The sequence below is a fragment of the Nerophis lumbriciformis genome, linkage group LG36, assembly GCF_033978685.3.
Source record: "Nerophis lumbriciformis linkage group LG36, RoL_Nlum_v2.1, whole genome shotgun sequence".
NCBI classification, from domain to species: domain Eukaryota; kingdom Metazoa; phylum Chordata; class Actinopteri; order Syngnathiformes; family Syngnathidae; genus Nerophis; species Nerophis lumbriciformis.
Window position 1 is genome coordinate 7322940 of NC_084583.2, and position 9104 is coordinate 7332043.

A 9104-nucleotide genomic window follows, 5' to 3' on the forward strand; every position below is an offset into this window, starting at 1 on the left:
TTTTTTTCGAAAACTTTTTTTCGCAAAAATGTCGTAAATTTAAAAAAAAACTGTCTTGCTTCAACTGCCCAATACTGGTCCTTTAGATGTAGGAAATGTCTCAAAACTTAATCAGGAGTCCCGACAAAACCCAATGCCTCCGGATCTTTTCAATTAAAAAAATGCGCGTTGGTCAAAAAAGGTCGAAAAACGCTGCTGTAGGTTATGAGACTGAGGTTCTAAACACTAGCATGGTGCCCAACAATGCATTGCTTCGCAGTAGAATGATGGCAAAGACTGAATTATCCAATATTGTGTGGCATAATTGCAAAGAATAGACCTTGTGTAGGCAGCATGGTGCTACAGGGGTTATTGCATGTGCCTCACAACACGAAGGTCTTGAGTTCAATCCCGGGCTCGGGATCTTTCTGTGTGGAGTTTGCATGTTCTCCCCGTGACTGCGTGGGTTCCTTCCGGGTACTACGGCTTCCTCCCACCCCCAAAAACATGCACCTGGGGATAGGCTCCTCCCACCTCCAAAGACATGCACCTGGGGATAGGCTCCTCTCACCTCCAAATACATGCACCTGGGGATAGGCTCCTCCCACCTCCAAAGACATGCACCTGGGGATAGGTTGATTGGCAACACTAAATTGGCCCTAGTGTGGGAATGTGAGTGTGAATGTTGTCTGTCTATCTGTGTTGGACCTGTGATGGGGTGGCGACTTGTCCAGGGTGTACCCCGCCTTCCGCCCGAATGCAGCTGAGATAGGCTCCAGCGACCCTTAACGGGACAAACGGTAGAAAATGGATGGACGGATAGACCTTGTGTACTGACTATTTTAAATGTGTCCGTGAGTGTGTGAATGTTGTCTGTCTATCTGTGTTGGCCCTGTGATGAGGTGGCGACTTGTCCAGGGTGTACGCCGCCTTCCGCCCGAATGCAGCTGAGATAGGCTCCAGCGACCCCTCCGCGACCCCGAAAGGGACAAGCGGTAGAAAATGGATGGATGGATGGATAGGCCTTGTGTACTGACTATTTTAAAATGTGTCCGTGAGTGTGTGAATGTTGTCTGTCTATGTGTGTTGGCCCTGTGAGGAGGTGGCGACTTGTCCAGGGTGTACCCCGCCTTCCGCCTGAATGCAGCTGAGATAGGCTCCAGCGACCCCCCCGCGACCCCGAAAAGAACAAGCGGTAGAAAATGGATGGATGGATAGACCTTGTGTACTGACTATTTTAAATGTGTCCGTGAGTGTGTGAATGTGGTCTGTCTATCTGTGTTGGCCCTGTGATGAGGTGGCGACTTGTCCAGGGTGTACACCGCCTTCCACCCGAATGCAGCTGAGATAGGCTCCAGCGATCCCCTCGCGACCCCGGAAGGAACAAGCGGTAAAAAATGGATGGATGGATAGACCTTGTGTACTGACTATTTTAAAATGTGTCCGTGAGTGTGTGAATGTTGTCTGTCTATCTGTGTTGGCCCTGTGATGAGGTAGCGACTTGTCCAGGGTGTACCCCGCCTTATCGCCCGAATGCAGCTGAGGTAGGCTCCAGCGACCCCCCCACAACCCCGAAAGGGACAAGCGGTAGAAAATGGATGGATCGATGGATAGACCTTGTGTACTGACTATTTTAAATGTGTCCGTGAGTGTGTGAATGTTGTCTGTCTATCTGTGTTGGACCTGTGATGAGGTGGCGACTTGTCCAGGGTGTACCCCGCCTTCCGCCCGAATGCAGCTGAGATAGGCTCCAGCGACCCCGAAAGGGACAAGCAGTAGAAAATGGATGAATGGATGGGCATTCACAAGCTATTGTGAAGTAACACACACATTATAAACATACTACACACTTAACTCAGCATACAAACGCTGGTGTTTCTAATCGATCTAAAGACATTTATGATTGGTAATAGCAATACTATTTGTTAAAAAGGTAATAGATTACTTCTAGAAGTAACCACACACAATGGCAGCAGTAGGTTGAGTTCCATGTTGTGTAATAGAAAGTTGCCACTTTTACGACACCCTGCGTGTTTATCACCCGCCTCATAAATAACTCATTGTCTCCATGTCAACGCCCGGTCCTTGTTCGTCCATGCCTAATCACATTCGTTTATAAATAAATGAAGCAGAAGATGTTAAATTAAGCAAACAGGTCGACAATTGTAACTCTTTACGTTCCACTTCCTGGATTAACGAACCTTCACTGACGCATTTACGACACAACAGACGTTTTGTAATGGAACCCATATTTAACTATAAACGTCGTCTTTGTGTCATATTTTTTGGTGTCAAAAGCAATTCTTGTACATCTACTTTCACACATTGTGTTAAAGTTAGACCGAAACTCGGCTTACCTGGAAAGTTGTTGTTTTTCGGCCCCGGATGTAGCGAACTCGGCTTACCTGTAAAGTTAATTTTTTTGTGGTTGTCACCGGAAGTAGCGAACTCGGCTTACCTGTAAAAAATGTTTTGTTGTTGTTGTCCACCGGAAGTAGCGAACCTGTCTGTCGGCGGCAAACACGCAGACTGGATTTTTTTTTTTTAACTCAGAAAAGAAACAAATTTCTGCGTCTGCACGGTGAGTTTGTTGTTATTCAATGTCACCGTTAGAGAAATATTAGTCCCGACTCCTCGTTTCAGGTGTAGTTCTTCAACCTGCTCCGAGCGGGAGGAAGTTTTCCATGAGCACACAAGAAGCTAACTTGGAGGAGGAAGAAGTGAACGCAGGTGCAATAACAACATGGCGTCTTTGTTATTCTACCTTTTTTTTTTTTTTGAACAACAAGCATACATTTATAATTATTTCAACAATCAAGGCACTTTCAACAACAAGGAAAGAAAACAAAAGCAAAAACAGAGTATTAAATATTAATAAATAATAAAAAAATAAATTTAAAAAAAGACAAAGGGCTACCTAAGACCCCGTTTACACTAGGGTTATCCAGGGCAAATCACACCTAACCTTATCCGTGTCCACACACAACAATGCCACCGTTTAAGACCCCCCTCACCCCATTTTCCCATTTTAAAGGAATTGGCCATTTCTCAAACTTCCACCATTTCCACATGTTTCACCCGATTCAAAGCTTTCCAACTTCAAACTGTTCAGCCTATTTGGGAATGGGGGGCTTTCCCTTGACAAATTCCCAGATTTCCCAGAATTCCAGGTTTTCCGGGACATTTTTCCCATTCAAAATGAATTGGCCATTTTTCAAACTTCCACCATTTCCACATGTTTCACCTGATTCAAAGCTTTCCAACTTCAAACTGTTCAGCCTATTTGGGAATGGCGGGCTTTCCCTTGACAAATTCCCAGATTTTCCAGAATTCCAGATTTTCCGGGACATTTTTCCCATTCAAAATGAATTGGCCATTTTTCAAACTTCCACCATTTCCACATGTTTCACCTGACTCAAAGCTTTCCAACTTCAAACTGTTCAGCCTATTTGGGAATGGCGGGCTTTCCCTTGACAAACTCCCAGATTTCCCAGAATTCCATGTTTTCCGGGACATTTTTCTCATTCAAAATAAATTGGCCATTTTTCAAACTTCCACCATTTCCACATGTTTCACCTGACTCAAAGCTTTCCAACTTCAAACTGTTCAGCCTATTTGGGAATGGCGGGCTTTCCCTTGACAAATTCCCAGATTTCCTAGAATTCCAAGTTTTCCGGGACATTTTTCCCATTCAAAATGAATTGGCCATTTTTCAAACTTCCACCATTTCCACATGTTTCACCTGACTCAAAGCTTTCCAACTTCAAACTGTTCAGCCTATTTGGGAATGGCGGGCTTTCCCTTGACAAATTCCCAGATTTCCCAGAATTCCATGTTTTCCGGGACATTTTTCCCATTCAAAATGAATTGGCCATTTTTCAAACTTCCATTATTTCCACATGTTTGACCTGACTCAAAGCTTTACAACTTCAAACTGTTCAGCCTATTTGGGAATGGGGGGCTTTCCCTTGACAAATTCCCAGATTTCCCAGAATTCCAGGTTTTCCGGGACATTTTTCCCATTCAAAATGAATTGGCCATTTTTCAAACTTCCACCATTTCCACATGTTTAATCTGATTCAAAGCTTTCCAACTTCAAACTGTTCAGCTTATTTGGGAATGGCGGGCTTTCTCTTGACAAATTCCCAGATTTCCCAGAATTCCAGGTTTTCCGGGACATTTTTCCCATTCAAAATGAATTGGCCATTTTTCAAACTTCCATTTCCACATGTTTCAACCGATTCAAACCATTCCACCTTCAACATATTCCACCATTCTGGATATTCAAATTGCAATTTTTCCAAGTCCCAAAAAATTCCAGGATTTTCCAGAATTCCTGGTTTTCCAAAGCCCTATTTCCACCCTTTTTTCTAGCGACTACTCCTCCCACATTCTTCAACCCATTTCAACCATTCCACTGTCAAAAACATTCCTCTTGATTAGGACAAAAAAAAAACTAAGTGTTTTTTTTTTTTTAACTGGAAAAATTACCGGTTTTCCCGAAATTCCAGGAATTTCATATAACCATTTTTCAATTAAAAATGTTACTACTTCAACATTTCTCGACCGATTTGAAAAATGCCAAGACTAACTACCGTATTTAAACTCATTCACACAATTCAAGTTTTTTTTTACCATTTTCCAAAAAAATCCAAAATTTCCCGAAATTCCCTAATTCCATTTACTACTTCAACATTTCTTGCCCGCTTTAAACAATTCCAACACCAACCAATTCAGCTCATTTAGGACATTCATGCTCCTAATCATTTTCCAAAAAAATCCGCTTTTCCCAAAATTCCCAGGAAATGCCCATTGAAATGAAGGGGACATTTCTCCAAGTTGCACAATTCCCACATTTTTCAACCTATTCAAACCATTCCAACATCAACACATTCCATTCATCCTGGACTTTCAAACTAACACTTTCCCAAGTTCCAAACCAAATTCCGGTTTTCCTGGAAATTCAAACTATTCAACATTCAAACTATTCTTACATTCACACTACATTCTGTCAGCATTTCAATTCAACTTCAGCATTGGAGCATTCACACGCCATTCCTTCAGGAATTGCCTCATATAGTTCTAAATAATGTCCTCTTAATGACGTTGGTGGTGTTTTTAAACATTATTATGCTAAAGTACTGTGTAAGTTAAGAATGTTTCATCAAAACACAGGGAACCAATTTAAAAAAGGCTATTTTTTTTAATTAGAAACATGTCAATATGATGCTGTGAATCTTTAGGCACCACACGATTTGATTTGATTCTTAATATTGTGAAACAAAACGCCAGATAATATGTCTTACCTTATACACACACCATAATAATACTCCTATGTTGAAGCACAGTACAATCCATCAAGCGGTGCGACTTCATAGCTTACCAAAGTCCTACTAAAACATTTTGATAGATTTTTGAGTACCGTGTGTAATGTTCTATATTTTCAATGGAACATATAAAATGTTGGTGTTGTTTACTTGAGTCATATTGCAGTCTACACGTATCTCTTATGTCTGACTGCCATCTACTGGTCACACTTATCATTTCACCATGTACCAAATAAAATAGCTTTGAGGTCGCTAAGCACAACCAAAAGTATTCCGTACATTAGGCGCACCGGGTTATAAGGCGCACTGTCGATTTTTGAGAAAATGAAAGGATTTTGAGTGCGCCTTATAGCCCGAAAAATACGGTATGTATAAAATATGTATGTATATTTAAAAATTTGATAAAGTTAAATAAATGATAAATACGCCACATTAATATTACAATAAGACGACTCCTTATACATTTATAATCAAGCATTAACTGTACACAAATAATGCATGCAGATTAATCGATTCAATTGATTAAATAGGTTAGAAAAAAGCTTCAATTTACATTCTGTTGCTCCGATTAATCGTTCAATGAGAGTCTCTATTAAAATAAGAAAATCAAGACCGGCGTAGAGTGCCCGGAACTTTAAATACGTTGACGTAGTCGTTTCCACACGGCCTCTGCAATTGAGTGTGTGGCGGCAAACAGCAGAAATGTTTTTTCATTACATTTTATTTTATTTGTCTATTAATGTACACGTGTTAAAAATGCAATGTCAATGTGGATTACGTGCATCTATTAGATGAAACATAATGAGGGTGAATGCGAGGAGAAAAATGGTTTATTTCAACTATTTGTTCTAAAATACGCATTGAGGCTATAAAGTGTATTTTATCCTGTTTTTTTTTAATTGAATTTAAGCTTTTATTAGTAGATTGCACAGTACAATACATATTCCGTACAATTGACCACGAAATGGTAACACCCGAATAAGTTTTTCAACTTGTTTAAGTCGGGGTCCACGTTAATCAATTCATGGTAAATCCGATTAAATGGAACAAAATAATTGATTGTGTGTGCAGAAGTACACGTTTGTAACTGTGTACACTGCAACAAGTCAGTGTTCAAAAACAAGGGAAAGAAAATACAAAAATGATGAAAAATGCAAAATTATCTGCCAATAGAACAAGAAAATTTGGCTTGTCAAGACTTTCCAAAACAAGTCAAATTAGCTAACCTCAATGAACCTAAAATACCTTAAAATAAGTATATTTTCACTAATAACAAGTGCACTTTTCTTGGTAGAAAAAAAAGATACCTTTTTGCTTAATATGTTGAAAAATATTCTTAAATTAAGTAAAGGCTCGTGCCATTATCTTGACATAATGATATGCACTCTGCATCATTATTTTTTTTTCACGCTTGAAGTAAGAAATTATTACTTTAAAAAAGTAGTTTTATACTTGTGAGTGTTGATGACACAGCTTTGCAACAGTTGATATTCTAGTTTCAAGCATGTTTTACTCAATATAGGTCATCAAATCTCAGCAACAAGCTGTAATATCTTACTGAGATCATTTAGGACCAAAACCCTTAAAACAAGTAAAACACTCTAACATAAAATCTGCTTAGTGAGAAGAATTATCTTATCAGACAGAAAATAAGCAAATATCACCCTTATTTGAGATATTTCATCTTAGATTTCAGTTTTTGCAGTGCAGAAATATTTTTTCATTCCATTTTTATTGTTAACATTTTTTCTTATTATTGTACACATGTTAAAAAGTGCAATGTCAATGTTGATTACGTGCATCTATTAGATGAAACATAACAAAGAGAAAAAATGGTTTATTTCAACTATTTTCTCTAAAATACGCATTGAGGCTATAAAGTTTATTTTATCCGATTTAATGGAACAAAATAATTGATAACTGTACACACTGCAAAAAGTCAGTGTTCAAAAACAAGAAAAAAAATACAAAAATGAGGGGTATTTTATTTGAACTAAGCAAAATTATCTGCCAATAGAACAAGAAAATTCGGCTTGTCACGATTTTCCAAAACTTTGCACTTTTCTTGGTAGAAAAAAAAAGAGACCTTTTTGCTCAATATGTTGAAAAATATTCTTAAATGAAGTAAATGCTAGTGCCATTATCTTGACATAATGATATGCGCTCGGCATCATTATTTCTTTTTTCATGCTTGAAGTAAGAAATTATTTCTTTAAAAAAAAGTAGTTTTATACTTGTGAGTGTTGATGACACAGCTTTGCAACAGTTGATATTCTAGTTTCAAGCATGTTTTACTCAATATAGGTCATCAAATCTCAGCAACAAGCTGTAATATCTTACTGAGATCATTTAGGACCAAAACACTTAAAACAAGTAAAACACTCTAACATAAAATCTGCTTAGTGAGAAAAATTATCTAATCAAACAGAAAATATGCAAGTATCACCCTTAATTGAGATATTTAATCTTATTTAGATTTCAGTTTTTGCAGTGCAGAAATATTTTTTCATTCCATTTTTATTGTTAACATTTTTTCTAATTATTGTACACATGTTAAAAAGTGCAATGTCAATGCTGATTACGTGCATCTATTCGATGAAACATAATAAAGAGAAATAATGGTTTATTTCAACTATTTTCTCTAAAATACGCATTGAGGCTATAAAGTGTATTTTATCCGATTTAATGGAACAAAATAATTGATAACTGTACACACTGCAAAAAGTCAGTGTTCAAAAACAAGGAAAAAAATACAAAAATGAGGGGTATTTTATTTGAACTAAGCAAAATTATCTGCCAATAGAACAAGAAAATTTGGCTTGTCAAGACTTTCCAAAACAAGTAAAATTAGCTAACCACAATGAACCCAAAAATACCTTAAAATAAGCATATTCTCACTAATAACAAGTGCACTTTTCTTGGTAGAAAAAAGAGACCTTTTTGCTCAATATGTTGAAAAATATTCTTAAATGAAGGAAATGCTAGTGCCATTATCTTGACATAATGATATGCACTCGGCATCATGATTTTTCTTTTCATGCTTGAAGTAAGAAATTATTACTTTAAGAAAAAGTAGTTTTATACTTGTGAGTGTTGATGACACAGCTTTGCATCAGTTGATATTCTAGTTTCAAGCATGTTTTACTCAATATAGGTCATCAAATCTCAGCAACAAGCGGTAATATCTTACTGAGATCATTTAGGACCAAAACCCTTAAAACAAGTAAAACACTCTAACATAAAATCTGCTTAGTAAGAAGAATGATTTTATCAGACAGAAAATAAGCAAATATCACCCTTATTTGAGATATTTCATCTTACTTAGATTTCAGTTTTTGCAGTGCAGAAATATTTTTTCATTCCATTTTTATTGTTAACATTTTTTCTTGTTATTGTACAGATGTTAAAAAATGCAATGTCAATGTTGATTATGTGCATCTATTAGATGAAACATAAAGAGAAATAATGGTTTATTTAAATTAAACTATTTTATCTAAAATACGCATTGAGGCTAATAAGTGTATTTTATCCGATTTAATGGAACAAAATAATTGATAACTGTACACACTGCAAAAAGTCAGTGTTCAAAAACAAGGAAAAAAAACACAAAAATGAGGGGTATTTTATTTGAACTAAGCAAAATTATCTGCCAATAGAACAACAAAATTTGGCTTGTCAAGACTTTCCAAAACAAGTCAAATTAGCTAACCTCAATGAACCCAAAAATACCTTAAAATAAGTATATTCTCACTCATAACAAGTGCACTTTTCTTGGTAGAAAAAAAAGAGACCTTTCTG

At 37.1% G+C, this 9104-nt stretch overlaps 1 protein-coding gene across 3 annotated transcripts in view; it reads right to left on the reverse strand.

Annotated features, from left to right (window-relative positions):
- The window catches only part of lnx2b (ligand of numb-protein X 2b), a 74294-nt gene extending 71579 nt beyond the window's left edge, over positions 1–2715 (reverse strand). For 2 of the 3 annotated variants that reach the window (XM_061930596.1, XM_061930592.1), the window contains exon 1: positions 2337–2715. The gene's annotated coding sequence lies outside the window, so the exon portion shown is untranslated. The remainder of the gene's footprint in view (positions 1–2336) is intronic. The other variant, XM_061930593.1, reaches the window with a different exon arrangement.
- Between the last annotated feature and the right edge of the window lie 6389 nt (positions 2716–9104).